General features: G+C 42.6%; 1 protein-coding gene across 3 annotated transcripts in view; it reads left to right on the plus strand.

The window, feature by feature from the left end:
* LOC133623876 (glutamate receptor ionotropic, kainate 2-like) overlaps positions 1 to 12,366 on the plus strand; it is a 333,817-nt gene that overhangs the window by 264,271 nt on the left and 57,180 nt on the right. The window lies entirely within an intron of this gene.

Consider the following 12,366-nt stretch of genomic DNA (forward strand, 5'->3'; position numbering starts at 1 on the left):
GACCGAGAAGGCGACGATTTCCCCTTTAATTTGAGCGAGGATGAAAGATTCGTGGATGAGGAAAGTGAGAGTGAAGGACTAGAGGGCAGTGGGAGCGATTCAGATAGGGAAGATTCTGTGAGAGGCGAGTGGGACCTGGTATTCAGCTGGGAATGACTAAAACAGTAAATAAACACAAGACATATATATACTCTATTAGCCACAACACAACCAGGCTTATATTTAATATGCCACAAATTAATCCCGCATAACAAACACCTCCCCCCTCCCGTCCATATAACCCGCCAATACAACTCAAACACCTGCACAACACACTCAATCCTACAGCCCAAAGTACCGTTCACCTCCCCAAATTTCTGCTGCAGCTGCATGCGTACTCACGGTACCGTGTCTGCGTATCCAACTCAAAGTCCTCCTGGTAAGAGTCTCTGTTGTCCCAGTTCTCCACAGGCCAATGGTAAAGCTTGACTGTCATCTTCCGCGAATGTAAACAATGAAACACCGGCTGTGTTTGTGTTGTTGCTGCAGCCGGCCGCAATACACAGTTCCCACCTACAGCTTTCTTCTTTGCTGTCTCCATTGTTCATTGAACAAATTGCAAAAGATTCACCAACACAGATGTCCAGAATACTGTGGAATTTTGCGATGAAAACAGACGACTTAATAGCTGGCCACCATGCTGTCCCAAAATGTCCTCTACAATCCGTGACGTCACGCGCAGGCGTCATCATACTGAGACGTTTTCAGCAGGATATTTCGGCGCGAAATTTAAAATTGCACTTTAGTAAGCTAACCCGGCCGTATTGGCATGTGTTGCAATGTTAAGATTTCATCATTGATATATAAACTATCAGACTGCGTGGTCGGTAGTAGTGGGTTTCAGTAGGCCTTTAAACCTGCTCCCAGTGCCACCCACACTGGTGTAAATGTAACTTAGATATTGGGTTTATAAGGTTTTTATAGAAAAAGCGCTATATAAATATAGTTCACTTCAATATAGTTCACATGTTGGTCACAACAAAAAAACATTCATGAAGTTTGGTTCTTTTATGAATTCATTATGGGTCTACTAAAAATGTGACCAAATCTGTTGGGTCTAAAGCAATGGTTCTTAACCTGGGTTCGATCGAACCCTAGGGGTTCGGTGAGTCGGGCTCAGGGGTTCGGCGGAGCCTCCGCCGCAGAGGTCAAGACACACCCGACTCATCGTGTAAATACAAACTTCTTCCTATCGGCGTATTATGGATAAGGCAACAGCAGAAGTCACACTGATTTGCAGGTGTGTAATTTGTTGTGAGTTTGTGCACTGTGTTGGTTTTGTTCTTTGAACAAGGTGATGTTCATGCATGGTTAATTTCATGCACCAGTAAAAAAACATTACTTTGCCTTGAATTAAAAAAAAAACATTATATTTTTCACTAAAGAAGGGTTCGGTGAATGCGCATATGAAACTGGTGGGGTTCGGTACCTCCAACAAGGTTAAGAACCACTGGTCAAAAGTATACATACAGCAATGTTAATATTTGCTTACATATCCCTTGGCAAGTTTCACTGCAATAAGGTGCTTTTGGTAGCCATCCACAAGCTTCTGGTTGAATTTTTGACCACTCCTCTTGACAAAATTGGTGCAAGTTCAGCTAAGCGTGTTGGTTTTCTGACATGGACTTGTTTCTTCAGCATTGTCCACACGTTTAAGTCAGGACTTTTCTAAAACCTTAATTCTAGCTTGATTTAGCCATTCCTTTACCACTTTTGACGTGTGTTTTGGGGTCATTGTCCTGTTGGAACACCCAACTGCGCCCAAGACCCAACCTCCGGGCTGATGATTTTAGGTCGTCTTGAAGAATTAAAAGTTAAAAAGTTAAAGTACCAGTGATTGTCACACACACACACACTAAGTGTGGTGAAATTTGTCCTCATCCCCTTGTTCACCCCCTAGGAGGTGAGGGGAGCACCGGGAATCATTTTTGGTGATTTAACCCCCAATTCTAACCCTTGATGCTGAGTGCCAAGCAGGGAGGTAATGGGTCCCATTTTTTTAGTCTTTGGCATGACTCGGCCGGGGTTTGAACACACAACCTACCGATCTCAGGGCGGACACTTTCATCGGCGGTCATTCGAGCGAGTATGACGTTCCTCCTGGTAGGGGTGTATCCCTTTATGGAGGATGCCTGTGCGTGATTTTGTTTAACGTGGGGGGACTGGTGCACAGACAGTCACCACACGATCCTTGACAGAAATCGGGTCAGGGTCCAGTTGGCATGGAGTCCAAGACGGCTGGGGACCCTTTTCTGCTGCAGCCTTCTTCCGCCTTCGCAGCCGTTGTGGTAGTTCTTAAATCTACCGTCTTCCGCCTGCTCCGCCATTGAGGTCTTCACCGTACCCCTGGCTAGGGGGCAGTCAGGTACTAGGCCTTTGCCAAGGGCCACCTGGGGTAACAGTAGTAAAGGGGTTAACCTCCTAGTGCCCCAAGACCCCATAGAGGAGCCTCCACTGCCGGAAGCATTTTAACGTCATGCCCAGGACACTGTAACCACTAGGCCACTGAGTAGGTTTGGAGGTAAGTCTCCTTTTTTCATTGTCCCATTTACTCTCTGTAAAGCACCAGTTCCATTGGCAGCAAAACAGGCCCAGAGCATAATACTACCACCACCATGCTTGATGGTAGTCATGGTGTTCCTGGGACTAAAGGCATCACCTTTTCTCCCCCAAACATATTGCTGGGTATCGTGGCCAAACAGCTCAATTTGTGTTTCATCCGACCACAGAACGTTCCTCCAGAAGGTCTTATCTTTGTCCATGTGATGTCAGAACATTATGTTCTTTACAAGTGTATGTAAACTTTTGACCAGTGCTAAAAGACAGCTTTTTTCTGTTAGTAGAACAAGTTAAAAGAGAAGGTGTCGAAAACAGCTTTTTGTGGCTCTAAACAATGTTTTGTTGATGGCCCTGTTTTGGTCCTTAATTACGGTGGCCTGGAGGCTGGAAGTGCAAAACACTTAAATATTTCATGAAACTAATTGCAATGACAGAAAACAACAAAAACAAAAGACAAAAACAGTTAACAATTTCAGAAAACACCAAAAACCAAAGCCGAAACCACTTACAGTTTCACAAACCGGGAAGGGAATGTCCCAAATCACAGATTGACAGCTAAGTCAGCCAATCATTTTGTCCTCTTCCGCTGAATCTTAACTTCTTCATTCAGGCTCTGTGGACATGAACACAATGATTGGTTGATTTAGTGTTATCATCCGTTGCCCGGATCAGATTCACCAACACAGATGTCCAGAATACTGTGGAATTTTGCGATGAAAACAGACGACTTAATAGCTGGCCACCATGCTGTCCCAAAATGTCCTCTACAATCCGTGACGTCACGCGCAGGCGTCATCATACTGAGACGTTTTCAGCAGGATATTTCGGCGCGAAATTTAAAATTGCACTTTAGTAAGCTAACCCGGCCGTATTGGCATGTGTTGCAATGTTAAGATTTCATCATTGATATATAAACTATCAGACTGCGTGGTCGGTAGTAGTGGGTTTCAGTAGGCCTTTAAACCTGCTCCCAGTGCCACCCACACTGGTGTAAATGTAACTTAGATATTGGGTTTATAAGGTTTTTATAGAAAAAGCGCTATATAAATATAGTTCACTTCAATATAGTTCACATGTTGGTCACAACAAAAAAACATTCATGAAGTTTGGTTCTTTTATGAATTCATTATGGGTCTACTAAAAATGTGACCAAATCTGTTGGGTCTAAAGCAATGGTTCTTAACCTGGGTTCGATCGAACCCTAGGGGTTCGGTGAGTCGGGCTCAGGGGTTCGGCGGAGCCTCCGCCGCAGAGGTCAAGACACACCCGACTCATCGTGTAAATACAAACTTCTTCCTATCGGCGTATTATGGATAAGGCAACAGCAGAAGTCACACTGATTTGCAGGTGTGTAATTTGTTGTGAGTTTGTGCACTGTGTTGGTTTTGTTCTTTGAACAAGGTGATGTTCATGCATGGTTAATTTCATGCACCAGTAAAAAAACATTACTTTGCCTTGAATTAAAAAAAAAACATTATATTTTTCACTAAAGAAGGGTTCGGTGAATGCGCATATGAAACTGGTGGGGTTCGGTACCTCCAACAAGGTTAAGAACCACTGGTCAAAAGTATACATACAGCAATGTTAATATTTGCTTACATATCCCTTGGCAAGTTTCACTGCAATAAGGTGCTTTTGGTAGCCATCCACAAGCTTCTGGTTGAATTTTTGACCACTCCTCTTGACAAAATTGGTGCAAGTTCAGCTAAGCGTGTTGGTTTTCTGACATGGACTTGTTTCTTCAGCATTGTCCACACGTTTAAGTCAGGACTTTTCTAAAACCTTAATTCTAGCTTGATTTAGCCATTCCTTTACCACTTTTGACGTGTGTTTTGGGGTCATTGTCCTGTTGGAACACCCAACTGCGCCCAAGACCCAACCTCCGGGCTGATGATTTTAGGTCGTCTTGAAGAATTAAAAGTTAAAAAGTTAAAGTACCAGTGATTGTCACACACACACACACTAAGTGTGGTGAAATTTGTCCTCATCCCCTTGTTCACCCCCTAGGAGGTGAGGGGAGCACCGGGAATCATTTTTGGTGATTTAACCCCCAATTCTAACCCTTGATGCTGAGTGCCAAGCAGGGAGGTAATGGGTCCCATTTTTTTAGTCTTTGGCATGACTCGGCCGGGGTTTGAACACACAACCTACCGATCTCAGGGCGGACACTTTCATCGGCGGTCATTCGAGCGAGTATGACGTTCCTCCTGGTAGGGGTGTATCCCTTTATGGAGGATGCCTGTGCGTGATTTTGTTTAACGTGGGGGGACTGGTGCACAGACAGTCACCACACGATCCTTGACAGAAATCGGGTCAGGGTCCAGTTGGCATGGAGTCCAAGACGGCTGGGGACCCTTTTCTGCTGCAGCCTTCTTCCGCCTTCGCAGCCGTTGTGGTAGTTCTTAAATCTACCGTCTTCCGCCTGCTCCGCCATTGAGGTCTTCACCGTACCCCTGGCTAGGGGGCAGTCAGGTACTAGGCCTTTGCCAAGGGCCACCTGGGGTAACAGTAGTAAAGGGGTTAACCTCCTAGTGCCCCAAGACCCCATAGAGGAGCCTCCACTGCCGGAAGCATTTTAACGTCATGCCCAGGACACTGTAACCACTAGGCCACTGAGTAGGTTTGGAGGTAAGTCTCCTTTTTTCATTGTCCCATTTACTCTCTGTAAAGCACCAGTTCCATTGGCAGCAAAACAGGCCCAGAGCATAATACTACCACCACCATGCTTGATGGTAGTCATGGTGTTCCTGGGACTAAAGGCATCACCTTTTCTCCCCCAAACATATTGCTGGGTATCGTGGCCAAACAGCTCAATTTGTGTTTCATCCGACCACAGAACGTTCCTCCAGAAGGTCTTATCTTTGTCCATGTGATGTCAGAACATTATGTTCTTTACAAGTGTATGTAAACTTTTGACCAGTGCTAAAAGACAGCTTTTTTCTGTTAGTAGAACAAGTTAAAAGAGAAGGTGTCGAAAACAGCTTTTTGTGGCTCTAAACAATGTTTTGTTGATGGCCCTGTTTTGGTCCTTAATTACGGTGGCCTGGAGGCTGGAAGTGCAAAACACTTAAATATTTCATGAAACTAATTGCAATGACAGAAAACAACAAAAACAAAAGACAAAAACAGTTAACAATTTCAGAAAACACCAAAAACCAAAGCCGAAACCACTTACAGTTTCACAAACCGGGAAGGGAATGTCCCAAATCACAGATTGACAGCTAAGTCAGCCAATCATTTTGTCCTCTTCCGCTGAATCTTAACTTCTTCATTCAGGCTCTGTGGACATGAACACAATGATTGGTTGATTTAGTGTTATCATCCGTTGCCCGGATCATGTTTTGTTTAGTTTTTGCCTACCTCAGTTCTGTTTTCAGCACCCTTGGGTTTGTTTACTTTTTGACTACCTCAGTTCTGTTTTCAGCACCCTTGGGTTTGTTTAGTTTTTGACTACCTCAGTTCTGTTTTCAGCACCCTTGGGTTTGTTTAGTTTTTGACTACCTCAGTTCTGTTTTCAGCACCCTTGGGTTTGTTTAGTTTTTGACTACCTCAGTTCTGTTTTCAGCACCCTTGGGTTTGTTTAGTTTTTGACTACCTCAGTTCTGTTTTCAGCACCCTTGGGTCTGTGTGTTTTTGACTACCTCAGTTCTGTTTTCAGCACCCTTGGGTTTGTTTAGTTTTTGACTACCTCAGTTCTGTTTTCAGCACCCTTGGGTTTGTTTAGTTTTTGACTACCTCAGTTCTGTTTTCAGCACCCTTGGGTTTGTTTAGTTTTTGACTACCTCAGTTCTGTTTTCAGCACCCTTGGGTTTGTTTAGTTTTTGACTACCTCAGTTCTGTTTTCAGCATCCTTGGGTTTGTGTGTTTTTGACTACCTCAGTTCTGTTTTCAGCACCCTTGGGTTTGTGTGTTTTTGACTACCTCAGTTCTGTTTTCAGGACCCTTGGGTTTGTTTAATTTTTGACTACCTCAGTTCTGTTTTCAGCACCCTTGGGTTTGTTTAGTTTTTGACTACCTAAGTTCTGTTTTCAGTACCCTTGGGTTTGTTTAGTTTTTGACTACCTCAGTTCTGTTTTCAGTACCCTGGGGTTTGTTTAGTTTTTGACTACCTCAGTTCTGTTTTCAGCACCCTTGGGTTTGTGTGTTTTTGACTACCTCAGTTCTGTTTTCAGCACCCTTGGGTTTGTTTAGTTTTTGACTACCTCAGTTCTGTTTTCAGCACCCTTGGGTTTGTTTAGTTTTTGACTACCTCAGTTCTGTTTTCAGCACCCTTGGGTTTGTTTAGTTTTTGACTACCTCAGTTCTGTTTTCAGCACCCTTGGGTTTGTTTAGTTTTTGACTACCTCAGTTCTGTTTTCAGCACCCTTGGGTTTGTGTGTTTTTGACTACCTCAGTTCTGTTTTCAGCACCCTTGGGTTTGTTTAGTTTTTGACTACCTCAGTTCTGTTTTCAGCACCCTTGGGTTTGTTTAGTTTTTGACTACCTCAGTTCTGTTTTCAGCACCCTTGGGTTTGTTTAGTTTTTGACTGCCTCAGTTCTGTTTTCAGCACCCTTGGGTTTGTTTAGTTTTTGACTACCTCAGTTCTGTTTTCAGCACCCTTGGGTTTGTTTAGTTTTTGACTACCTCAGTTCTGTTTTCAGCACCCTTGGGTTTGTTTAGTTTTTGACTACCTCAGTTCTGTTTTCAGCACCCTTTGGTCTGTGTGTTTTTGACTATCTCAGTTCTGTTTTCAGCACCCTTGGGTTTGTTTAGTTTTTGACTACCTCAGTTCTGTTTTCAGCACCCTTGGGTTTGTTTAGTTTTTGACTACCTCAGTTCTGTTTTCAGCACCCTTGGGTTTGTTTAGTTTTTGACTACCTCAGTTCTGTTTTCAGCACCCTTGGGTTTGTTTAGTTTTTGACTACCTCAGTTCTGTTTTCAGCATCCTTGGGTTTGTGTGTTTTTGACTACCTCAGTTCTGTTTTCAGCACCCTTGGGTTTGTGTGTTTTTGACTACCTCAGTTCTGTTTTCAGGACCCTTGGGTTTGTTTAGTTTTTGACTACCTCAGTTCTGTTTTCAGCACCCTTGGGTTTGTTTAGTTTTTGACTACCTAAGTTCTGTTTTCAGTACCCTTGGGTTTGTTTAGTTTTTGACTACCTCAGTTCTGTTTTCAGCATCCTTGGGTTTGTGTGTTTTTGACTACCTCAGTTCTGTTTTCAGCACCCTTGGGTTTGTGTGTTTTTGACTACCTCAGTTCTGTTTTCAGGACCCTTGGGTTTGTTTAGTTTTTGACTACCTCAGTTCTGTTTTCAGCACCCTTGGGTCTGTGTGTTTTTGACTACCTCAGTTCTGTTTTCAGCACCCTTGGGTTTGTTTAGTTTTTGACTACCTCAGTTCTGTTTTCAGCACCCTTGGGTTTGTTTAGTTTTTGACTACCTCAGTTCTGTTTTCAGCACCCTTGGGTTTGTTTAGTTTTTGACTACCTCAGTTCTGTTTTCAGCACCCTTGGGTTTGTTTAGTTTTTGACTACCTCAGTTCTGTTTTCAGCATCCTTGGGTTTGTGTGTTTTTGACTACCTCAGTTCTGTTTTCAGCACCCTTGGGTTTGTGTGTTTTTGACTACCTCAGTTCTGTTTTCAGGACCCTTGGGTTTGTTTAATTTTTGACTACCTCAGTTCTGTTTTCAGCACCCTTGGGTTTGTTTAGTTTTTGACTACCTAAGTTCTGTTTTCAGTACCCTTGGGTTTGTTTAGTTTTTGACTACCTCAGTTCTGTTTTCAGTACCCTGGGGTTTGTTTAGTTTTTGACTACCTCAGTTCTGTTTTCAGCACCCTTGGGTTTGTGTGTTTTTGACTACCTCAGTTCTGTTTTCAGCACCCTTGGGTTTGTTTAGTTTTTGACTACCTCAGTTCTGTTTTCAGCACCCTTGGGTTTGTTTAGTTTTTGACTACCTCAGTTCTGTTTTCAGCACCCTTGGGTTTGTTTAGTTTTTGACTACCTCAGTTCTGTTTTCAGCACCCTTGGGTTTGTTTAGTTTTTGACTACCTCAGTTCTGTTTTCAGCACCCTTGGGTTTGTGTGTTTTTGACTACCTCAGTTCTGTTTTCAGCACCCTTGGGTTTGTTTAGTTTTTGACTACCTCAGTTCTGTTTTCAGCACCCTTGGGTTTGTTTAGTTTTTGACTACCTCAGTTCTGTTTTCAGCACCCTTGGGTTTGTTTAGTTTTTGACTACCTCAGTTCTGTTTTCAGCACCCTTGGGTTTGTTTAGTTTTTGACTACCTCAGTTCTGTTTTCAGCACCCTTGGGTTTGTTTAGTTTTTGACTACCTCAGTTCTGTTTTCAGCACCCTTGGGTTTGTTTAGTTTTTGACTACCTCAGTTCTGTTTTCAGCACCCTTTGGTCTGTGTGTTTTTGACTATCTCAGTTCTGTTTTCAGCACCCTTGGGTTTGTTTAGTTTTTGACTACCTCAGTTCTGTTTTCAGCACCCTTGGGTTTGTTTAGTTTTTGACTACCTCAGTTCTGTTTTCAGCACCCTTGGGTTTGTTTAGTTTTTGACTACCTCAGTTCTGTTTTCAGCACCCTTGGGTTTGTTTAGTTTTTGACTACCTCAGTTCTGTTTTCAGCATCCTTGGGTTTGTGTGTTTTTGACTACCTCAGTTCTGTTTTCAGCACCCTTGGGTTTGTGTGTTTTTGACTACCTCAGTTCTGTTTTCAGGACCCTTGGGTTTGTTTAGTTTTTGACTACCTCAGTTCTGTTTTCAGCACCCTTGGGTTTGTTTAGTTTTTGACTACCTAAGTTCTGTTTTCAGTACCCTTGGGTTTGTTTAGTTTTTGACTACCTCAGTTCTGTTTTCAGTACCCTGGGGTTTGTTTAGTTTTTGACTACCTCAGTTCTGTTTTCAGCACCCTTGGGTTTGTGTGTTTTTGACTACCTCAGTTCTGTTTTCAGCACCCTTGGGTTTGTTTAGTTTTTGACTACCTCAGTTCTGTTTTCAGCACCCTTGGGTTTGTTTAGTTTTTGACTACCTCAGTTCTGTTTTCAGCACCCTTGGATTTGTTTAGTTTTTGACTACCTCAGTTCTGTTTTCAGCACCCTTGGGTTTGTGTGTTTTTGACTACCTCAGTTCTGTTTTCAGCACCCTTGGGTTTGTGTGTTTTTGACTACCTCAGTTCTGTTTTAAGCACCCTTGGGTTTGTTTAGTTTTTGACTACCTAAGTTCTGTTTTCAGTACCCTTGGGTTTGTTTAGTTTTTGACTACCTCAGTTCTGTTTTCAGCACCCTTGGGTTTGTGTGTTTTTGACTACCTCAGTTCTGTTTTCAGCACCCTTGGGTTTGTTTAGTTTTTGACTACCTCAGTTCTGTTTTCAGCACCCTTGGGTTTGTGTGTTTTTGACTACCTCAGTTCTGTTTTCAGCACCCTTGGGTTTGTTTAGTTTTTGACTACCTCAGTTCTGTTTTCAGCACCCTTGGGTTTGTTTAGTTTTTGACTACCTCAGTTCTGTTTTCAGCACCCTTGGGTTTGTTTAGTTTTTGACTACCTCAGTTCTGTTTTCAGCACCCTTGGGTTTGTTTAGTTTTTGACTACCTCAGTTCTGTTTTCAGCACCCCTGGGTTTGTGTGTTTTTGACTACCTCAGTTCTGTTTTCAGCACCCTTGGGTTTGTTTAGTTTTTGACTACCTCAGTTCTGTTTTCAGCACCCTTGGGTTTGTGTGTTTTTGACTACCTCAGTTCTGTTTTCAGCACCCTTGGGTTTGTGTGTTTTTGACTATCTCAGTTCTGTTTACAGCACCCTGGGGTTTGTGTGTTTTTGACTACTTCAGTTCTGTTTTCAGCACCCTTGGGTTTGTTTAGTTTTTGACTACCTCAGTTCTGTTTTCAGCACCCTTGGGTTTGTTTACTTTTTGACTACCTCAGTTCTGTTTTCAGCACCCTTGGGTTTGTTTACTTTTTGACTACCTCAGTTCTGTTTTCAGCACCCTTGGGTTTGTGTGTTTTTGACTATCTCAGTTCTGTTTTCAGCACCCTTGGGTTTGTTTAGTTTTTGACTACCTCAGTTCTGTTTTCAGCACCCTTGGGTTTGTTTACTTTTTGACTACCTCAGTTCTGTTTTCAGCACCCTTGGGTTTGTTTACTTTTTGACTACCTCAGTTCTGTTTTCAGCACCCTTGGGTTTGGGTGTTTTTGACTACCTCAGTTCTGTTTTCAGCGCCCTTGGGTTTGTGTGTTTTTGGTTACCACGGGTGCTGATTAGTTTCACCTGCCTCTGATTAACGTTTGGGACGCTCACCTGCTCCTGAGCACTAATCAGAGAGCTACTTATTCCCGTTTTTCGCCACACTCAGCCCGGCTGTCTTATTTGCTCTATGCAACAGTTACTTCTTGATTCCTGAGCTAAGCTTTGCCTTTTGTTTGCCGTGCTAAGCTTTTCTTGTTAGCTATTCCATTAGCTTCCTATGCTATAGGCACACTTGTTTTGTTTGTTTTGTAGCCTGTATGATTTAGGAGAATAAATCATTGTCTCACCTGCACCTTGCCTACGGATTTTCCGTCTGCATCCTGGGAGAACGAGCCACGCATCACCATGCGACCACGACGTAATATTTAGCAGTCAATCTGGTATGTTGGGTCATTCCCTTTCCGGGTTCTGATATTGTAAGATGTTTCGACTTTTGTTGGGTTTTTTTTTTCTGAAATTGCAAAGTGTTTTGTTAAATTGTTTTCTGAAATTGTTTCGGTATTGTTTTTGTGTTTTCGGAAATTCAATCAATGTTTATTTATATAGTCCTTAATCACAAGTGTCTCAAAGGGCTGCACAAGCCACAATGACATCCTCGGGGCAAGAAAAAACTCAACCCAATGGGATTTAATGAGAAACCCCAGAATCCGCATCCTCAATAATGCTATGGCCTGCCTTTTGCCTGCAAACAGGACACAAAATGAATGAAAGCAGTGTTTTTACACAGACACATGGTTTGCACAAGGAGGCAAATTTGACTCGATCTAAAAGTTCCTAAATCGAAAAGTTCTCAAATAGAGCGGTTCGTAAATCGAGGTTCCGCTCTACCGGGTTTAGATTTTATCATTTGAATGCAAACTATGAACAGTGAATTGACCTGAACGAGGTCAGAACCTTTCTGGTCATGTGGTTGTAACCCTAAACAACAGCTTAGAGTGTTTATGCCTTGGTTGCGTTTTAGGCAAGTTCCTTGTCTTTAGTCTTTCCTGTTTTTGTGATAGGTACCGTATTTATCGAACTATAAGGCGCACTTAAAATCCTTTAATTTTCTCAAAACTCGACAGTGCGCCTTATAACCCGGTTCGCCTAATGTACGGAATAATTTTAGTTGTGCTTACCGACCTCAAAGCTTTTTTATTTGGTCCGTGGTAAAATAAGCGTGACCAGCAGATGGCAGTCACACATAAGAGATATGTGTAGACTGCAATATGACTCAAGTAAACAACACCAAAATTGTATATGTTCCATTGGAAATGTAGAACATTACACACGGCGCTCAAAAATCTATCAAAGTGTTTTAGTACGACTTTGGTAAGCTATGAAGCCGCACCGCTTGATGGATTGTATTGTGCTTCAACATACGAGTATTATTATGGTGTGTGAATAAGGTAAGACATATTATCTGGCGTTTTGTTTCACAATATTATGCAAAAGCAACTTTTCTTACCTTCTGGTACCCGCTGATCTGTATTTGGGATCTGCATAAGTCCTGAAAATTTGCGCGAATCCGCCTTAGACGTAGTCGATGAACTTCTTTTTCTCTATCTTC

The sequence above is a fragment of the Nerophis lumbriciformis genome, linkage group LG26 (genome assembly GCF_033978685.3).
Source record: "Nerophis lumbriciformis linkage group LG26, RoL_Nlum_v2.1, whole genome shotgun sequence".
NCBI classification, from domain to species: domain Eukaryota; kingdom Metazoa; phylum Chordata; class Actinopteri; order Syngnathiformes; family Syngnathidae; genus Nerophis; species Nerophis lumbriciformis.